This window comes from Cupressus sempervirens, chromosome 7 (assembly GCF_028749045.1).
Source record: "Cupressus sempervirens isolate cs-2001-9-10 chromosome 7, ASM2874904v1, whole genome shotgun sequence".
NCBI classification, from domain to species: Eukaryota; Viridiplantae; Streptophyta; class Pinopsida; order Cupressales; family Cupressaceae; genus Cupressus; species Cupressus sempervirens.
This window is the reverse complement of record NC_143124.1, coordinates 574,030,241-574,051,445: the sequence shown is the minus strand read 5'-3', so window position 1 is coordinate 574,051,445 and position 21,205 is coordinate 574,030,241.

Genomic DNA, 21,205 nt, shown 5'->3' with positions numbered 1-21,205 from the left:
GCATCCAGAGGTATAAGGGCAATCCTATGTCACCCAAAAAAATGTACTTAGACTTAGTTTCTATTTCATGTGTTTTCATTTTTGGATACCCATTTGGGTCAAATAAAGGTTCCAACTCTCATAGTTCCACTATCAGTGTTCTAGGATAGAGTATTTGAGCACCTTGGGATACGTGTAAATGCTAGAAAAATAGGAGTATGTAATTGAGCCATAATTTTGGTAAATTAGAGGGTGTAAATTGGCTGGATGAATGTAATTTTAATTTAGAGCATTCCAGAAAAAGAACTAGGTCAAAAGGCCCCATGGTTTGAAAGTTATTGCAGTTTTTTAGTTTTTGGAGACCTCCTAAGAATGCTTCAAAGTCAAGTTAGGGGCATTAAATGACTTTGAACAAGGCCAAAAAATGGGGGATGAGAAAAGCTAGTCCATTTGGCTATAGAGTGCTTCAAGAGCTTTCCAAAAATAAAAATGATTCGTCAATCGGAGCTACGGTTCAAAAGTTATGCCTCTCAGAAGTTCGGTTACCATTTCTAGATTCTTCTAATTTTGCACCAACTTCTAACGCAGCTTCTAGAGCCTTCTATTTGGTTGGTGGATGCCAACTAGCAATTTCTAGAATGTATTCCTAATCCTTAACCTTTGGGGTCTATTTAAGAACATTTTTGGCATTGTAAAAGGCAGTTCGAAGTGGAGTTTGAGAGTTGGTACTGGGAGAAGAAATTATCTCCAGATTTATGCTATTGTAGGCCCTTAGGGCATGTTTTGAAGTCTATTTTCTTTGTATTGAATGTATTAGCATATTTACATAGTTAATAAAGTTTTCCCCTTTCCTCTTGTGTCCATTCTATTATTTGGCTTGACCCCATCAAGTGGTATCAGAGCATACCTTTGTCAGTGGTAGTAGAGCATACCCCCATCAAGTGGTATCAAAGCATACCTTTGTCAGCGGTAGCAAAGTGTACCCCCATCAAGTGGTATCAGAGCAGTTTTTCTTGAGTGTGTAGATAGAGTGTCGACTATGAGACAATTTTCACTAGGACTATGTGGTTGTGGGTTTGAATTAAGAAGATGCCTCCATGAAGAGAGTGTGGTGCAAGGGCCAAAGCTATTAATATTGAGGAGGTTAGAGCCCTCCAAAGGTAGGTACACGCATTGCAGGAAGAGCTCTGTAGAGGTACAAATGAAACTGCAGGTGACGAAAGTGAGGACGACAATGAAGAAGAAGAAATTGGACTAGAAGGGGAAGTTAACAGGGAAGTTCTGAATCGGGAAAAGGAGAGGCTTTTTAGGGCCATTACTAAGTTTGGGAAAAGACCTACAATTGATGTGGATGTATTTTCAGGAAATCTAAAACTAGATGAGTTGATTGACTGGATCAATGAACTGGAAGAGTACTTTGAGTATGAGGATATCAGGGATCCAGATAGGGTTAATTTTGCAAAGGCCAAACTGAAAGGACATGCCAAAATCTGGTGGCAAGAGGTTCAATTGGAAAGAAATAGAAGAGGAAAGGAGAAGATCACAAGGTGGGATCACCTAGTGGACAAACTAAAGAAGTAGTTCATTCCTGTTGACTACAAGCTTGATTTGTTTAAGAAGATGCATGGATTAAAGCAAGCAGGAAAATCAGTCTAGAAATATATAGAGGAGTTTTATCAAATTTTGATTAGAGCAGGGTATGCAAAAGAAAATAAGGAGAAGGTTTCTTGTTATATTAGTGGGTTGAGACCTAGCATCCAAGAGGAATTAAGTCTGGTAAGAATGACCAGTGTTGAGGAGGCATACCAGTTTGCCCTACGAGTTAAAGAGAAGCTAAATAAAAGGTTTGAAGGGAGACAAAGAGGGCATGGTCAAGGAGGAAGGTCTGGAGGCCGAAATGAAACCCAAAAGAAAAATGAAGATGTGGGTACTAGCAGGAACCAGAGGAACGAGGGTTTCAACCGCTCTCGTGATCAAGACTTTGGAAATCAGAGAGGAAGAGGTAGAGGACATGGAAAAATAAGAGGAGGCTTCCATGGTACCTATTTCCATTGCAATGAAGATGGTCATCGTTCCTTTGAATGCCTTCAACGACAAGGAAGGACAGATAAGAGAGCTGAGCGTCAAGCTAGGGTTGCTCATGTGGATGAGGATGCACAATCATCATATTCAGAGGATGTAGAAAGAGGAGAGACTTTAGTAAATGAAAGGGTCCTACTAAGTGGTGAGATTGAACTAGGACAAAGGAGGAGTTTATTCCATACCAGATGCAAGTGTGAGGATAAATGTTGTGATGTGATCATTGATGGTGGTAGCACTGATAACTTGGTATCAGAGGAGATGGTCTCTAAGTTGAAGCTCAAGAGGGAAAAACACCCCCAGCCCTATCGAATTTCTTGGGTGAAGGATGATCATAAGGTCTTGGTAAGTGAACAATTTTTAGTGAAGTTCAAAATTGGGAGTTACCATGATGAAGCTCTTTGTGATGTTATTCCAATGGATGTTTGCCATCTATTGTTGGGTAGACCATGGCAGTTTGATAGGCATGCAGTACATGATGGTCATTCAAATACATACTCTCTAACAAAGGATGGAGTTTTCCACAAACTAAAGCCCATGAAAAAGGAAGGTGAAAAGGTATGTAGCAATGCTAGGATTTGTCTTGTTGATGGAAGGAAGTTTTTAGATGGCATGAAACATCAGCGTATGTGTTATACTTTGATTCCTAGGAAAGATAAAGAAGGTAGTAGTGAAATACCACTTGAAGTTTCAGATTTACTAGAGTTGAGTTTGGAGATATGATCTCTGATAATGTTCCAGAAGGATTGCCACCAGTAAGGAAAATAAGTCATTAGATAGATTTAATCCCAGGAGCTAGTTTTCCTAACAAGGCTACTCACAGGATGACTCCTACTGAAAATGAGGAGCTAAATAGAAAGGTTTAGGAGCTACTGAGGAAGAGCTTGATTTGGGAGAGCCTGAGTCCATGTGTAGTACCTGTAGCACTTGCACTAAAGAAGGATGGTGAGTGGAGGATGTGTACAGACTCTCGAGCTATAAATAGGATAACCATCAAGTATCAGTTTCCTTTTCCAAAGAATGGATGATCTTATGGATTACTTAAGTGGAGCTCAGTACTTCACAAAGATAGATATCAAGAGTGGCTATCATCAGCTATGGATACGAGAAGGAGATGAGTGGAAAACTGCCTTCAAGACCAAGGAGGGTCTTTATGAGTGGTTAGTCATGCCCTTTGGATTGATGAACACCCCAAGCACCTTCATGCGGCTTATGGATGAGGTACTTAAGAAGTTCTTGGGAAAATTTGTTATTTTTTATTTGGATGATATTTTAATTTTCAGCAAGACTTTGAAAGAACATTTATTGCATATTCATAGTGTTCTTGAGAGGTTGAGGGAAGAGAAACTACTAAAGAAGTGTACCTTTGCTAAAAAGGAATTAGTCTACTTGGGGTTTGTTATATCACCTAAAGGTCTCAAAATGGATCCAGAGAAGGCAAAAGCCACCTTGGAATGGCCTACTCCAAGGTCTACTACTGAGGTAAGATCATTTCATGGTATGGTTAGTTTTTACAGGAAGTTCATTAAGAATTTTAGTGGCATATGTGTACCCCTGACTGACACAGTAAGAAGGGATAGAAAAGAGTTCAAATGGACTGCGGCCACTGCAAGAAGTTTTGAAATGCTAAAGAAGAAGGTGACAGAACAACCTGTGTTGGCACTTTTAGATTTTAGAAAGGTGTTCTAGGTGGATTGTGATGCTAGCGGCTATGCTATTGGGGCTTTCTTAAGCCAAGAAGGTAAGCCTATTGCATATTTTAATGAAAAATTGAATGATGCGAAAAAGAAGTATTTGTTTATGATCAAGAGTTCTATGCAATAGTTCAAGCCTTAAAGAAATGGAGGCATTATTTGTTACCAAAGGAATTTTTTTTGTATACTGATCATCAAGCATTACAATACCTAAATAGCAAAGGTAAATTGAATTAGAGGCATACGAAGTGGGTAGAGTTCTTGCAAAGCTATACATTTGTGTTGAAACATAGAAGTGGAAAATCTAACAGGGTTGCAGATGCACTAAGTAGGAGATAGTTATTGCTTACAGTAATGTAGGTTGAAGTAGTTGGGTTTGATGAACTCAAGAATCTATACCCTGAGGATCTTGATTTTGCTGAAGCGTGGAAAGCTTGTAAAGAGCCTATTGTTGTAGATAAAATCAAGTGGCTAGATTATTTGATTTAGGATGGTATGTTTTTCAAAGGCAGTTAATTGTGCATTCCAAGGAGTTCCATGAGGGAAAATTTGATTAAGGAGAAACACAGTGGAGGGATGGCAGGACATTTTGGTCGAGTTAAGACCATTTCCATTCTCAAGGAACATTATTTTTGGCCTCAAATGTCATAGGATGTGAAGAATTTTGTACAAAATTGCTAGGTTTGTTAAGTGGCCAAGGGATTTAGTCACAATACTAGACTATATCAGCCATTGCATGTTCCATCAAAGCCATGGGAGGACATAAGTATGGATTTTGTTCTTGGATTGCCGAGGACACAAAGGGGTAATGACTCAATATTTGTGGTGGTTGATAGGTTCTCCAAAATGGCACATTTCATTCCATGCCACAAAACTCATGATGTTGTCCATATTGCAGACTTGTTTTTCAGAGAGGTGGTAAGACTACATGGTCTCCCAAGGAGTATAATTTCTGACAGAGATACTAAATTTGTGGGGTATTTTTGGAGAACATTGTGGAAGAAGTTGAGAATAGATTTGAAATTCAATTCCACACATCACCCGTAGACTGACGGCCAAACGTAAGTGGTCAACAGAAGTCTGGGCAATTTACTGAGATGTTTAGTTGGGGATAAGCCCAAGGGGTGGGATTTGATTCTACCACAAGTAGAGTTTGCTTACAATAACTCTATAAACAAGATTATTGGTAGATCACCATTCCAAATTGTATATGGAAGTAGCCCAAGGACTGCACCCAAATTGTGCTGAAGTTGAAGAATTTACTGAACATATCAAGCGTCTACATGAGGAGGTCTAGGTACACATTACTAAGATGAACCAATAGTATAAAGCTAGAGATGATCAAAGGAGAAGACATAAGGAATTCCAAGTAGGGGATCTAGGCATGGTACACTTAAGAAAGGAGAGATTTCCAGCTGGTACTTACAACAAGTTGAAAATGAAGAAATTTAGCCCCTGCAAAATTTTGAAGAAACATGACTTAGGAAATTCATATGAAGTAGACTTGCTAGATGGAATTCACATTTCTCCTATTTTAAACATTGTAGACTTAACAAAGTATCATGATGATGGTGCAAATGAGGAGCTGATGTTAGAGCCATGTCCAATTCCTACTTCTAAGAAGGAGGAGATAGAGGAGATTCTGGATAGTCGTGTGGGTAGGAGTACTAGAAATAGGTAGTATGAAGAGTATCTGGTCAAGTGGAAAGGACGGCTGATCGAGGACTCAACTTGGATATCAGCAGCTGAGGTTTCCCATTTGGGATTTCCTCTACCATTCATAAAGTGACAGGGCCACTTTTCAATCTACCCTGAATGTCTGATGCAGGAGCATCCAGAGGTATAAGGGCAATCCTGTGTCACCCAAAAAAATGTACTTAGACTTAGTTTTTGTTTCATGAGTTTTCATTTTTGGATACCCATTTGGGTCAAATAAAGGTTCCAATTCTCACAGTTCCACTATTACTGTTCTAGGATAGAGTATTTGAGCACCTTGGGATACATGTAAATGCAAAAAAAATAGGAGTATGTAATTGAGCCATAATTTTGGTAAATTAGAGAGTGTAAATTGGTTGAATAAATGTAATTGTAATTTAGAGCATTCCAAAAAAAGAACCAGGTCAAAAGGCCCCACAGTTTGAAAGTTATTGCAATTTTTTAGTTTTTGGAGACCTCCTAAGAATGCTTCAAAGTTAGGTTAGGGGCATTAAATGACCTTGAACAGGGCCAAAAAATGGGGGATGAGTGAAGCTGGTCCATAGGGCTATAGAGCACTTCGAGAGCTTTCCTAAAATATAAATGGTTTGTCAATCAAAGCTACGGTTCAAAAGTTATGCCTCTCGAAAGTTCGGTTACCATTTTTTGATTCTTCTAATTTTGCACCGACTTCTAACGCGGCTTCTGGAGCCTTCTATTTGGTCAGTGGATGCCAACTAGCACTTTCTAGAATGTATTCCTAATCCTTAACTTTTGGGGTCTATTTAAGAACATTTCTAGCATTGTAAAAGGCAGTTTGGAGTGGAGTTTGAGAGGAGGTACTGGGAGAAGAAATTATCTCTAGAGTTATGCTATTGTAAGCCCTTAGGGCATGTTTTGAAGTCTATTTTCTTTGTACTGAATGTATTAGCATATTTACATAGTTAATAAAGTTTTCCCCTTTCCTGTTGTGTCCATTTTGTTATTTGGCTTGACCCCATCAAGTGGTATTAGAGCATACCTTTGTTAGTGGTAGCAGAGCATACCCCCATCAAGTGGTATCAGAGCATACCTTTGTTAGTGGTAGCAGCGCGTAGCCCCTGTTGGATAATGTTGTCCTTGATGTCACACAAGTGTCATATCAGTCATTAGTCTCAAGTTCACCGAGCTCGGACAGTCTGCAATGGAATTTATAGTACCAACTGAGCTCACTCGGTCATCAAAGGAAATGTGGAAGATAGTGTTAACCAAGATAACTCGGTCAACGAAGGAAATGTGAAAAGCCAGTGTTAACCGAGATTCACTCGATCTCCAAAGGGTAGTTTCCACCAAGCTCACTTAGTCATCAAATGAATTATGGAAAAGTCAGTGTTAACCAAGCTTCACTCAATCTCCAAAGGGTAGTTTCCACCGAGCTCACTCGATCATCAAATGAATTATGGAAAAGTCAGTGTTAACCGAGCTTCACTCGGTCTCCAAAGGTTAGTTTCCACTGAGCTCACTCGGTTATCTCAGAAACTCACTAATTACTGAATTCTCCTGGCGATTGATGGTTTGTCACGAAGTTCGCTGTATCAACCGAGCTCAGTCGGTTAACACAGGAATTATTTTCTGAACAAAGTTCACCGTGTAGGGTCGGCCAGTATAGGGATTTGTTAATTAATTACTTCTAGCTGACTATTGTAATTGTTTGTTTTAGTCAGTGATTTGAGCCGACTAAGGTAATCTGAAAGGTATATATGGTCATTTAAGTTATGAATTAAAGTGTGTGATTATGAAAAAGTTATGAATGCGAATTATAGTATGAAGAGGCGAATGTTGAGAAAAGTTTGATGGAGGATCAGATGTGTTAAAGGAGCTGCAAAGTTGTATTTGATCAGTAAGGATTCAGTCAAGCATAACAGAGATCTGCAATCAGCAAAGATAAGTTGCACATTATATCAGGTCATTTCATTGTTGCTTTCTAACCATTGTAATAGTGTATTCAAAATCTCTTAACAGAGTTGGTTTAACAACCATTCAATAAATCCTCTAACAAGGTGACAGTTCAGTTGAATTGTTCTAAAGACCGCTAGCAAGGCCACTCCTAACAGGGTGATTAAATCCTTTAACAAGGTCACACCTAATAGTGTGTTTTTGTAACCTCTAACAGGGTTGGCTGCTAATAGGGCTCACTTCAGAAGAGTGAAAAAGTTACATTGGTGGTTTTTTCCATATTGGGTTTCCACGTTAAAATCTGGTGTCTTCTGTGTTATTAATTGGTAAATTACTTTATGCATGATATCATATCAGTTCTTAATATTTATCATTTGCTGCATTATCAAGTTTCAACATTTTATTAATCAGATCAAAGGTATATTGAGACATCTTAGGGATTGTGGATAGTTTTTGTAGTAACTGATTCACCCCCTCCCCCTCTCAGTTACTCTATTCTCATTTCCAACACCCCCATCAAATGGACTCTGTCTCATAGTATATCTCAGTCTTCACAAGTTTCTTCCTTTCATTCTCATCCTTCACAAAGTCCTTGACTATATTGGCCAAAATTTGTTGTCTCTGAAGAAATTAATCCCCTCCAAGGAGAGCTCTGCAAACTGGGCAATCAAATACACATCAACTTGGTGTGTTATCCCATCAATTTTAACACATCCATCCTTCCATGAATTCACCATTGTATTGGTGACCTCATTTTCAAAATCATGAAGCTTTTCCATGAATTTTGTAATGCCACCCTTCTCCAGTTTATGGCATCCCTTCTCCAGTTTATGGCATACCTTCGAGTTATTTTTCCAGTTATCTACCTCCCCCATTAGCTCCTTCCTACTTCTCTCCCCAACCATGATTTCCTCTAATTTGAAAAACCTACACCTGCTTCCTATTCTCTCACAAAGTTTAGCTTCCTTCTATTTTTGAAACCCAAAAAAAGTTTTACTTATGGCAAAAAAATGGTAGAAGGCAAATCAATCCAAAAAGTGTGCCACGCGTACTTGGAATGATGGAAACATAATAACAACTTGCATGATTCTCATTTACTCCTTGTCTAATTTGCAATCTTGCAAATCTTACCATAATTTTAATTGGATTTTCTTTGTGCTTCCCTAGATTTGTTCTAGTTGAATTAATTCTTTCACGGCCCTCGGAAAACTTTCGCCGGTATGCCACTTCATTGCTGTATTTTTTATTACCACTTCATTCGCAAACCAATCCATAGCTGATTTAGCCTCCCTGAATGTGTGGCTTATGTGGATATTTTTAAATTTTCCCAGATCAATTTTGATCTCCTCCACCACATTCACAATAGTCCAAGATGGAAAAGATTGACTAGTTAAACAATTTATAATATTTAACTAATCTCCCTCTAGCCAAAGGTTGTCAATCTTAGAAGCCAGGGCCAATTTAACAATATGAAAAGTTGCATTAGCCTTAGCAAAGTGATTCAACTGAGTCTCAAGAAGATAGGAAAAATCTGCAACACCACCACCATGACTATTTCTAATGATTCCACCATAGCCTGTGGGACTTGGATTCTCTTTGGCTACCCCATCGAAGTTGGCCTTATGCCAGTCTTCAGGGGAAAGAAGCCACCTAGCCTCCCATCTTTTCCTATCCCTGTCCTTTCTCTTTTCAATACAATTTCCTCCTTCAATATTACCACCCTTTATAGTTGCAAAATTCTCCTTCATTAATCCTTCTATTTTTTCAGCAATAATAAAAGAAGGGGATTCCCTATCTCTAAAGATACAAATATTTCTCTCTTTCCATATTCCCCAACAAAAATGCAAAAGAGACTAGGAGCCTAACATCTGAGTCTTCATACCAATGTGCACACTATTCCATTTTCCAAAGAACTCTTGGATATTAGTTAGGTTGCACCAACTGACCCCATAGTCTTTGGTCAAAGAATTCCAAACCTTGAAAGAAAAGGGACAATGAATAAAGAGGTGATTAACCATTTCTGAATCTTTCTTACAAAGGCTACACCTATTAGGGATAATCTGACCTCTCTTTTCCAAGTTGTCCAAGGTAAGCACTTTGTCTTGGATAAATAGTGAAAATAAAATGCTAATTTTTGGAGTAAGACTAGGAATCCATGCCTTAGCCCATATGGGTTTCTCCAATTTGTCCCACATTCAGAAGTAACCTAAAGCAACAAAGTATTACCCATTTGAGTTATCTCCCAAAATGTCTTCGTCCCTCTTGTTATTAAGGATCATTGCATTCAGGGTGAACATCAAAGGTTTAAGGTCCTGTGAGACTGAGGACAGGTCTTTCCATCCATGACCAGCTCTGTAGTTGCTAACTTTCAAACCAAATCTTCTTATGCATATTTCAGCCCATCTCCCAAAATTGGGGTGGTTAATAAGAGGTCCTTGGAAAAGCCAATTGTCCTGCTAGAAAAAAATGTTTTCACCATTGCCTACTTTCCATTTTGCCGTCTTAGCCAAAAAAATTTCCTTTAAAATCCCATTCCATATATACGATCCTTGAGGAATGTTAGCCTCACTAAGAAAAAAATTGAGGGATTGCCTTCTTAGATATTTCTCCACTATTATGTCCCTCCATTCACTTGAGTTCTAAAAAATGCACCATATCTACTTGGCCAAAAGAGCATTATTGAGATGTCTATTTTTTTCTAATGCCAAGACCACCATAGCATTTAGGGAGACAAACATTATCCCAAGAAACAAGATGATATCTCTTATTATTTTCAACACCTGTCCATAAGAAGTCTCTCTGGATCTTCTCCATTCTGTCAGCATGCTTGACCAAAATCCCAAAGAGGTTGAGGGCATAAGTAGGAAGAATTTGAAGAGTAGATTTCACCAAAGTACATTTACCTACTTTATTGAGGGTGGCTCCTTTCAAACCAGCTATCTTCTTGTTGAATCTATTAATGATACTATTCTAGAAGGAATCTAAAGTTTTGGACCCCAGTGGAAAACCTAGATAGTTTGAAGGAAGAGACCCAACACCACATCCCAGGATATAAGAAATTTTCCTTTGTCTCTCCAAAGGTGTGTTGATAAAGTAGATTGAATTTTTCTCCCAATTGATAGCTTGGTGTGAACCACTCGTGTAAGAATTGAGCAAGCCTTTAAGCACTCCAACTTCTTGAACTGAGGCATCTCCACCTAGGATAGTATCATCCACAAATTGCTGATGGGTGAAAGAGGTATGCCCAAAAGAAGGCTTGAGGCCAATCAAACTCCCTTCCTATCCTTTCCTTAGAATTAGGATCCCTAAACATTCCTCCAAAATGATAAAGAGAACTGGGGATAAAGGGTCGCCCTATCTCAAACCTCTTGAAGGAAAAAAGAAATTTGAAGGGGAACCATTCAACAAAATAGACAAAGAGGGAGTTGAGACAAGCTAAAGGATAAGTTTACAAACCTGGGCATCAAATCTAAAAACCTAAAGGACTTCCAACAAGAAATTTCAATCCACCCTGTCATAAACTTTAGACAACTCCAATTTGAGTAGAAAACCTTCTCTCTTTCCAGCTTCCAAAGAGTGAATCACCTCATGGACTATAATAATAGATTCAAGAATCTATCTTCCTGGGACAAAACCATTTTGCTATGGGGAGATGATCATATGCAGAACACTGAGAAGCCTATTAGTTAGAACCTTTGAGATGGTTATATAGAAAGAGTTGCAAAGGCTGATGGGTCTGAACTTATCCATCAAGTTAGCCCCTGAGACTTTTGGAATAAGCACCAAAAAAGTAGCATTGAGTTCTTTCAAGAGGTTCTTAGCTCCAAAAAATTCTTACACTACCTTCATCACGCCCCTTTTGACCACCTCCCAATAAATCTGGAAAAATAAAGTCAGAAAATCATCAATGCTAGGTGCTTTATCACCAGGAAGAGAAGAAAGGGCTTGATATATTTCTTGCTAAGAAGGAATAGCCTTTAGAATGGAATTTTGGTGGTCCTACAACAATGAAGGAATAGCGTTTAAAATATCCTCTTGATTTGTCACGGAGAGAGACTGATCCTTTAAGAGAAGAGAGGAGAAGAAGTTCATAGCTTCATCCACTATCTTGTTGTCTTTAGTAAACATATTCTACCTCCTTTTGATGCTTGAAATCTTGTTATGAGCCCGATGCTTTAGGGTGGATAAGTGGAAAAACTTGGTATTCTAGTCCCCCTCTTTAAGCCAATTAACACTGGATCTTTGCTTCTAGAAGTGTTCCTCCCTACTTATGATATTATGTAGATCAATTAAGATAGACCTTTCTTCTAACCTATTCAGGTCATTGTATCCCTCCAGCTGAATGTCTCCCTAGACTATGTGGAGCTAGTCTAGCCTCTCATCCTTCACTTGGAATATATGCCCAAAGTTTGACTTATTACAAGCTTTAATGTTCCTTTTCACATTCTTCAATTTTTAGGCAATCTTGAACATTGCAGTACCTTCCACCTCGATATTCCACCAAGAAGAAATCTTGGCTTCCAGATCTGAATGGGAAATCCACATCTTCTCAAAATGAAAAGGAAAATTTTGTTTGACCATCAGGGGACTTAAATAAAGTGAAATGGTGGAGTGATCTGAGCCAACTCTAGGGAGAAGGGAAAGTCTACAAGAGTGAATTTGCATCTAATTAAGGTAGATAAGGGCTTTGTCGAGTCAAACTTGGATGTAGTCCATGCCCACTCTCCTATTAGACCAAGTGAAACTACCCCCCAAAAGATCAACATCCATGAAAGCTAGATTGCTAATAAAATTTGACAGGACTATTTTACTTTCCTGATTAGGAGCCAACCCTCCAAATTTTTCATCATCAGTAAGAGGGGAGTTGAAATCCCCCATAATAACCCCTTTGTTACTGTTGCAATTACAACTAACATCAATGATTTTAACCCAAAAGATCTTTCTGTCTCTTTTCTTATTCGGAGCATACAGATTTAAAATAAACCAAGAATCACCACTATGAGCATGGGAGACCTTACAAAGGAGGGCATTACCTTCATTATAAACAAAAGAAATTTGAAAAGCCTTGTTGTTGTATATAATTAGCACCCCCCCAGTAGCTCCCTCCGAATCGGTTGCCTCACTACTCATGTTTCTGCTAAAAGACAACTTACCAGCCACTTCTTTCCACATTTTAGTTTCTTAGATTAGTAAAAAAATTGGTCTTTGGTCTCTGATCGAAATTCTAACTATCTCCTACTTGTGGGTTCCATTTAGACCCCTTATGTTCCAAGATATGATCTTCATTTCTTTTTTCTAGAGAATTCCTTGATGGTTCTCTGGCTCCCATCTATCAAGTTCTTTTTGATCTCATCCTGCAAAGTCTGATTCAAGCTTGGCCTACATGAAGTTTTGGTCTTTACCCCAACATCAGCCTTCACTCTACTTCTGGTCATCATTGGAGATAGAGGGGGGTGGTCTCAATTTTGGTTCTTCTTCTTTTTTACCACACTCTACTTACCCTTATCATCTTGAGAGCAACTATTAATCCATTCCTCCCATTTTGAAATCTGTTCTAGGGAACACTTGGTGATAAGTTCTAAAAGCTTCATCGCCACATCTTTGGAGATTGTTGGATTCACTATGGGATCAAAAAGTGGATCTTGATCCTTACCAACATGATTAATCCCTTCATCGATGAATCCATTGCTTAGACTGAGATCTTCCATCCTTAGGGGGCCCTAGCAATCAGGGTTCCCAAATTAGTTTTTGGCGAAATATCCATCTAAGGGGCCTCTGCCCTACTAACAACCTACTCTTCCTTATTCAAGGAAATTTGTATCCCAACTATGGCTTCAACAGCTTAGCCCTCAACCTTAGATTCTATATCTCTATACTTTTTTTGGTCTCCTTCCTAGCTAGAGTCAGTCCTCTTTTCCTTATCAGAGACTATAGGTCCTTTATCATCTTGAATGACTAGATTTCTTTCTTGTTGAGGGATATTTTTTGAATCCACGGAGCCACCCTAGTTCTTAGTAGGCTTCGAAGCTTTCTATTTCTAGATCATTTTCTTCCCCTTGATAGTAGTACCAGTTGGCTTACTTTTTTTCTTTTCTACCCTAGGAAATTGATTTTCCTTGTGCCTTGATTTTAAACAAAGGAAACATGCAAATGGTACAATCTCATAAATTAGTTTCTGAATATGCACACCCAATTTGGAATGAAATGCCACAATTTCTAGCATATCAGTGCCCTCCCTTACCCCAATGCAAATATAGGCATACATGAGGCAACTCTTAGAAGTAGTGATCGGATCAATGGGAAGAAGCTCCCCAAAAGAGCTAGCTATCCCCATGAAGACATCCTCATTCTAGAATTCTAGTGGTAGTTCGAGTAGCCTTACCTAGACAGGGGCTTGCACATAGAGAGAGTCGTTCAGATTCAACTTTGATGACCACTTCTGGAGAATCAGGATGGATCGACCAACAGCCCACAACCCTTAACTTAAAATGTTGGAAAGATCTTCCATACATGTGAAATCAAAGGACAAAAATCCCTTGGCCATGGCCATGACTGGAACTTGACCTTTGAGGGTCCATTTCTTCTTGATAAATGATCTCACAATATCAATATTAGGCCTTGGCCCTAAGAATTTACCAACTAGGGTGGAAGCCATGGATTTAATACTATGATCCATGAGCTCATCTAAAATGGCAATGGCACAAGAACCCTGCTTTGAGTCAGGAAGAATCTTAACAGGTGAGAAAGAAGAATTACCTATAGGCTTGACCCCAAAAAGAGACGACCATTTAGTAGGGCCAAGTAGACCTGCTTTGGGACCTAGAGAAATCTTGACTGCCACCTTGAGGGGAGCATCTAGGTCCCCATCATCTTCCTTTGACTAATCATCGATACCAGAAGATCCCTAATCGGCCTCCTTCTGTGACCTGTGCTTTGTTCTAGGGATTCGATCCCTACAATCTAGAGGAATCTTGCCCTTCTTAGGATTCAAATTTTGAAAATTGGTCTTCCCTCTCTTACCAACACTCACCATCCTCAATAGATACCACCTAAAACTTGCAATTTAAATAGTAGCAAAATCAAGTTTTATAGAGACTTAAAACCATAAAAAGGAACCATAATATGAACCTAGGTTTTACAAGGACAGGGAACCTAGTTTTAACAACAGACAAAATCTAGATGAAAAAACCAAAAACTGCGACCAGTAACCAGGACTAGAACTAAAAACAATAACAAAAAATCAGAGACATTAGAAGCTGTTATTACAACTCTTTTATCATTTTGACCACCTCTTTATCGACATTAGTAGCACCTTGAATGGTATCAACAACTGAACCACCAGTAGCCTTCGCTACACTTTTCCTAGAGCTCTACCTAGTTCTTTTACTTGGTCCCCATGGAGACATTATTTCTTCATTGGTATGCTTCCCTAGACTTGTAGCAGCAGCACAGATACTAGAAGTTACCTACTCCATCTTATTGCCACTTTCCTTGATTATTAGACGAAGATTTTGTTCACATTCCTTTAGTTTGTCTAGTATATTACCCACCTACACTTCCATCTAACTAATCCTAGCACAATCCATATCCTAGTTCTATTGCATCTTTTTCATTTTCCTTTTGAGGCCCATTAATTCATTATACATCCATGAGTCAGCTTGTGGCGAGGTGTCAGCCTTAAGTTTTGCAGTATGCAGAAAAGAGAGCATAGTTTCCCTTTGAAGAGACTCATTCTTCTCTTTCCCCATATCTTCTCTACTAGAAGACTCATTCTTCTCTATCCTTTCCTCTCCCCTTACATTTACCTTAGTAGGGTCCTCCTTTGCCTTCTCCATTTCCTCTTTTTCATTTGTTGCTCCCTTGGAATGATTATCCTCTTCACCAACATTACTTGCCCTTGAAAATTTCTCACTACTCTATTCCTCATCTTCCTTACCACTCTCTCTCTTACTATCTGAGTTTCCATCCAAATTGGAACTAAAATATCCCACATTCATGTTCTCCTCCTCCTCCAAATTTTTCTCCTCCTTATTTTATGAGTTATCAGATTCAGTAATCTCTTCGACATTGTGCTGAGCAGTTTTTTGGGTTTCTTGTTTCAGACCCTTCCTTTTACCCTTGACAGTTTCATGTTATGTTGTACTTGTGCTATTTTTTGTATATGTTTCCTTGTGTAATCTGCTAGGATTTGTGAATTGGTAGCACTAATTCTTTTTGGTCTCTAGGTCATGGTCTGAAAAGATTCTTCTTCGTATCTCTTATGTGATCTTTCCTCCTTTGTGATTGTAGTTCTAATTTCTCTAGGGAATGATGTCAATTCATTTGCAATAATATCATATAAATATTTAATCTTATGATCATACTAACCCCATAGTAGGTAGATCCCTTCTGTGTTTTTTGTATATTTATGTGGTATTTCCCTTGATTTTTCTTCATTCGGGGGCATCTTGTAGTGGAAATGTAATCAGTGGAGTTATTTATGTTTTTGTTAAAGTCATTGCTCTTGTTAAAGTGTTAATAATGACTTTAACATGGGGGCATATGCTCTTCTCATTTATTGCACACACACACTTTTCAATATATATATATATAATTCTTTTATAGACGTCTTTTCTCCCTTTTTGATTTAGTGACTAATCCTTAATGCATGGATTTATATTTTAGGATCTCTTGATCTGTCCAATTTCAAATATATTTTGATCCCTTAAGGTCAAAGGTGTCCTTAAGATTTTTTACTCTAAAAGAATAGAATATTCTTCAGAGTAAATCCTTGATTGGTTGACTAGTGAGTAGCCACATTCACTAAGTGGTTCAATTCCATCTTTCTAGTTGTATAGTTTCCTTGTGTGGTTCACAATGTGACATAAGTTTTGATTGGGTGAGATAATCACACTCTTTTTCTTTTCTCTTTTTCTAGAGATGTCTCTCTTATTTTGATCTTGGAGTTGATAAAGAATTGAGTCTCTAGGGGCTTGAGGATCTTTTTGTCCCTTTGATTTTAATAAGATTATTTTTCTTTACGATCTACTTTACCAAGAGTTTGCATCGAGTCCATACTCTTGCTAAAGTGGGGGCTAAATGTATCATCTTAAAATGGAAGCACTTCCATGTTAAGAGTGTTTAGCCCTTTGGGTAAGTGGTATGGGGTCATGTCAAGCACCTTGAATAGGTCTTTGCATGGATGAGGTTTTTTTCCCCCTATTCTACTCCTCTCTCTATTTCCAGCCTATTTCTAACAACTTTCTCTGTGAAACTGAGGACTTTGAATTTCTAGGTCAAGGATGACCTTTTAGGTCAAGGTTGACCTTGACCCTAACCTTGTTCAAGGATGACCTTGACCCTGACTTAGGACAGGGTCAACCTCATCCCTAACCCTAGGTCCAATTTTCAATTTTTGAGAGTTTTAGGATATCGGGCTTCAAAAAGTTTCATTTTCCTTCTTTTGGGTTTGTTGTTTCAGGTTTCATAATGGTACACTCTTAAATTACATTTAATCTAGGTCCATTTCTAGGGGTTAGGGTTAATTGGGATTTAAAGCTCCCATATCAGCCTTCTCTAGAAGTTTGTGCCCTAGATCTCTATATAAGGAAGCCTTCTTCCCTCATTTTATCATCCACTGATTATGAAATTTATGCACACAAGAGATATCAGACAAATGATTATTCTATGAAGTGAAGATTGCAAAGTTTCTACAAATTCAAAGTGATCAAATCTAAGATAATACCTTTCTCTATGCTTGCTAAGATGCTCTTCCTTAATTAGATTTGTATGATGAAATTTCTATAAAATATTTATTATTCTAAATTTCTTTATCTTTGCATTAATTTGTAAGGTGCAAACTTTATTAAAGGAGTATACATGTACTTGTTTTTTTATCCTTTAACTAAAAGGAAACCCCACATATAAGGTAAGCAAAGGGCATGTCCTTTGAAGGGACATGACCCTAACTAGGTCAGCCTTTATATGACTTCACAAAATTGGTGCCAAAGGAAGATAATTAATATTTATTATCAAACTAACTAAGGTTAGTTTATTTTCACACATAAATATCATCACCCAAGGGAGACATCAATCATGCCTTAGATAAGGAGCAAGTATTAATAAGCATTTCATGCTAGAATAGGTTTGAATGATCTTGTGCAATCAGATCAGTAAAATATCAAAGTAACAGATTTAACACTCAGTCTTAACTTGATAATAATACTAAGATATAACATATCTAGCATCATCAATTATGGTGAATAAGCATAGAATGATACTTTATATCTATCTAAATTTTCTTAGCATGTGGTATCATCAAACACATGATACTATGTCATATTACTGTACCTTTGATATGACATATCACTAATACTAGTGATAACAGTATTAAAAAGAATACAATATATAGGATTACATCTGGAGAATAATTAAATTTTTCATTTATCCAAGTTGTGACTCATAGGTACTAGCATTCATATATCACAACATGATTCTGAGTTAAGATCTGCTAGAACATAGGATAAACTTCGGAGAATAATAAAATTCTTCCTTTATCCAAATCATGACTCATAGGCATAACAATGTCTACATCACAATGTGATCTTGAACTCATCTAGATATGATAGTAGTTCTCTAATGTTTAGCACATTATCTAAAAGATTGTCACCTCTCATAATGTCTTTTAGACAAGTGTTCATTATCTTATAAATCATCACCTCTTAGATAATGAATTCAAATGGTGGAGCCCATAACAGTCAATAGCCTGACAATAAAAAATATTTTATTAATAATTTAATGAATACAAATGTATTACAATTCAACCATACCAAGTCTTTTCCTAAAGTAATCTATCTTCGATCAAAAGAGAGGTTTGGTAAGAATGTTTTTTGTCTGATCTGAGGTGCAAATGTATTCTAATTTTATAGTATTCTTTTCTACCATATCTCTTACATAGTGGTAAGGAATTTCGATATGCTTGGACTTGTCATGAAAAATTGGATTCATAGGAAGCTTTATTGAACTCTTATTATCACAATGAATAATTGTAGGATTCATGGCTTGACCAAATAATCCCACAAGTAACTTTCTAAGCCAAACTTATTCACGAGAGACCATTGTTGTTGTAATGTATTCGGCTTTTGTGGAACTTTGTGCTACTTGTTAGTGTTTTAAAATGTCATTTTTCAAAATCCCCAATGAGAAAAAAATAAATCTAGGGGTAGCTACTTCCTATATACAACATACACGTTCAGACGCTAGGGCCAACTACAAGGCTAGACCCTTCTACTTCAGGCTCTGCAAAACTTAGGTGGGTGTACCTCAAATTCACTTATATAGTACCAATGCTAAAGCATACACTTGAATCTAAAAAAGTAGATAATATCCTTAATCTTCTAATACTTATGCAAACAACATAGACATGAAATAGCTAGAATCATGAAATATGAATTTGGCAAGCTAAGTGAGGGAAACATTTTTCAACTCTTCAAGAAAAAGGGAAAAGGATTTTAACTATAAAGATTGATTTCAAAAAAATATGATATGAACAACATAACACTTTGATCCTATAGCTAATCGGTGTCTTATCTATTGGGAAATCCCACAAATCATTGACATGCATCCTTGAAAGTCATTGATACATGTCGAATATTAGGACTTCTTGATCTATCCATTCACCTTGTGAATCAATCATCTGCAACTTTCTGATTCTCATACTCAACCTATCCCTTGATGAAATCTGCAACCCTATTATGGTAAATCAAGCATTTACATAACTCCTTGAATCATAAGCAAAATAGACCACAACATACAACTTAAAACAAGATGCAACTAAGTTTTATGCTCTTTGTTTACAAAACCTAAAAGATCACAAACATTATGAACAAGAAACAAGAATGAAGATTAAACTTGTTGCTACATTTTATTTATCTTCTTGAAACAAATACAATAAGATGCATGAAAATAACTTCTGAAACTACTGAATAAGCTAGAACTATTTGTATTTATTACTTGATGTTCATTATATTAGAGAAATGTTAGGCATGAATGGTGGGATCACAACTAGAGCTCTACTCAATAGTCTGGATATAGCCAACCATCAACAACCCTAGAGAAAGAGAAGAGAAGAGATTAAGAAAAAAGGAAGCAATCCCGGATCAGATCAGATGCTACCATTTGTCACTTTGAAGCTTCTCCATTTTTTGATGCAAGACATCTCTCTACTCTCTTTCTGTAACTACAAATCATATCTTTTCTTTCTATTGAAGAATGCATGAAAATATCTTTAGAATAAATAAGACAAATAACTGATTTGGAAGTTAGATCTAATATTAAACTAGGGCCAAAAATACCCATTAAATGACTTCTAGAGGAAAAAGAAAACACTCAGAATCATTTTCCTCTAAATCTGGAATCAACAAACTTTCAGGCTTAATCTCCAACTAATTTTGATGCTTAATGATGAATTTTTCCTATTTTTTTGAGAATGCCCTAGAAATCACAAAGATGCTTATATATTTTACTAGTGAATACATGTACAAATTCTGACTACATATTTGGAAATTTCATCTTCTGTCGATTCCAATGGTAAACTGCACTACATATTTTGAATGAAAAATGACCCTCTGACATGCATTTGAAAAATTAGTCCCCAGTCCAATGAACAGGTATCTAATTGAAAATTTCAAAATATCCTATAGTCAAAACTATGGAAAATCTTTAAAATCTTCAAATTTTTCATATCAGAGGCTTTGTACATGAAAAATTGATAGAAAAATCAATAAAAATCAATTTTTTGAATTTCATGTTTTAGTGCCCTTTTTGAATCTGAGTCAACCCTCCTGGTTGACCATCACTTGTCAGATCCTGATTGATCTAATCCCTTGTAGAATCATTGCCACTTCATCATTTCTATGGACACCTTGACACATGTTGCATCCTTGCTCCATCATGGGCTTAACCCTTGATTTTGTCTTAACTCCTGTGACCAAGTGATTTAGCTCATTTTCATAGCGTCAAAACCTTCAGGCCTTAACCATGGTTAAGTTGTGTAAAATTGTAAAAATAAGCCTTTCATAGTGTTAGGGCCTCAAAATTCATCTTCATATTAATGTTGTGATTGTGCACCTGGTGATTAACTTGACGGTTTCACGCCATTGCACGGTTAAGCTTTGACTGCAAAGTTATCCTCATGAACATGCGAAATCCTTCATTTCATTATCATCGCCACAATTTTTTGACTTAGCATTTACTATCAGTGATGCTACAACGTGGTTATATTAGCCTTTTTTGTGTCATCACATGGTTTCATCTTGATCATGTGGTTGTCTCCATGAGCACGCGACTAGATGCCACATGGCTATTGCTAACATCATCTTCCTGTGTTAACTATGTTTTTGTTTAAAAAAAATCATATGCTCATTACCAGTTGTCCATTTGTGTGGTGGGGCACCCTCACATAAGCCTACAAATTTCAAAAGTAGATGTCCTTTAGACACTATGTAATTATGTATTTTGGTATTTAAAAAACTAAAACTGTCCATACAACATGAATGTGGGACTAAGAAATTGCACTTGCTTTCATTTCCTTGTGACTTTCCTTGTGATGGATGTGATTTGGACTTCAAATTGTGGAACTAGAGAATGTGGGAGGGTAGCAAGTATGGTCCTACTCACTATTTATAGAGAGCCTTGCTATTACTCATACGGCTACTTATTGAGGCAAAAATTAAAAATAAATCTCCAATCTTAGTCTTCATGTCACCTTTTGCGTAATTAACTCCAACCTCCTCTACTTCTTCCCACTCACTTCCTTGGCCAACTCTATTCCTTGCAATTACTTA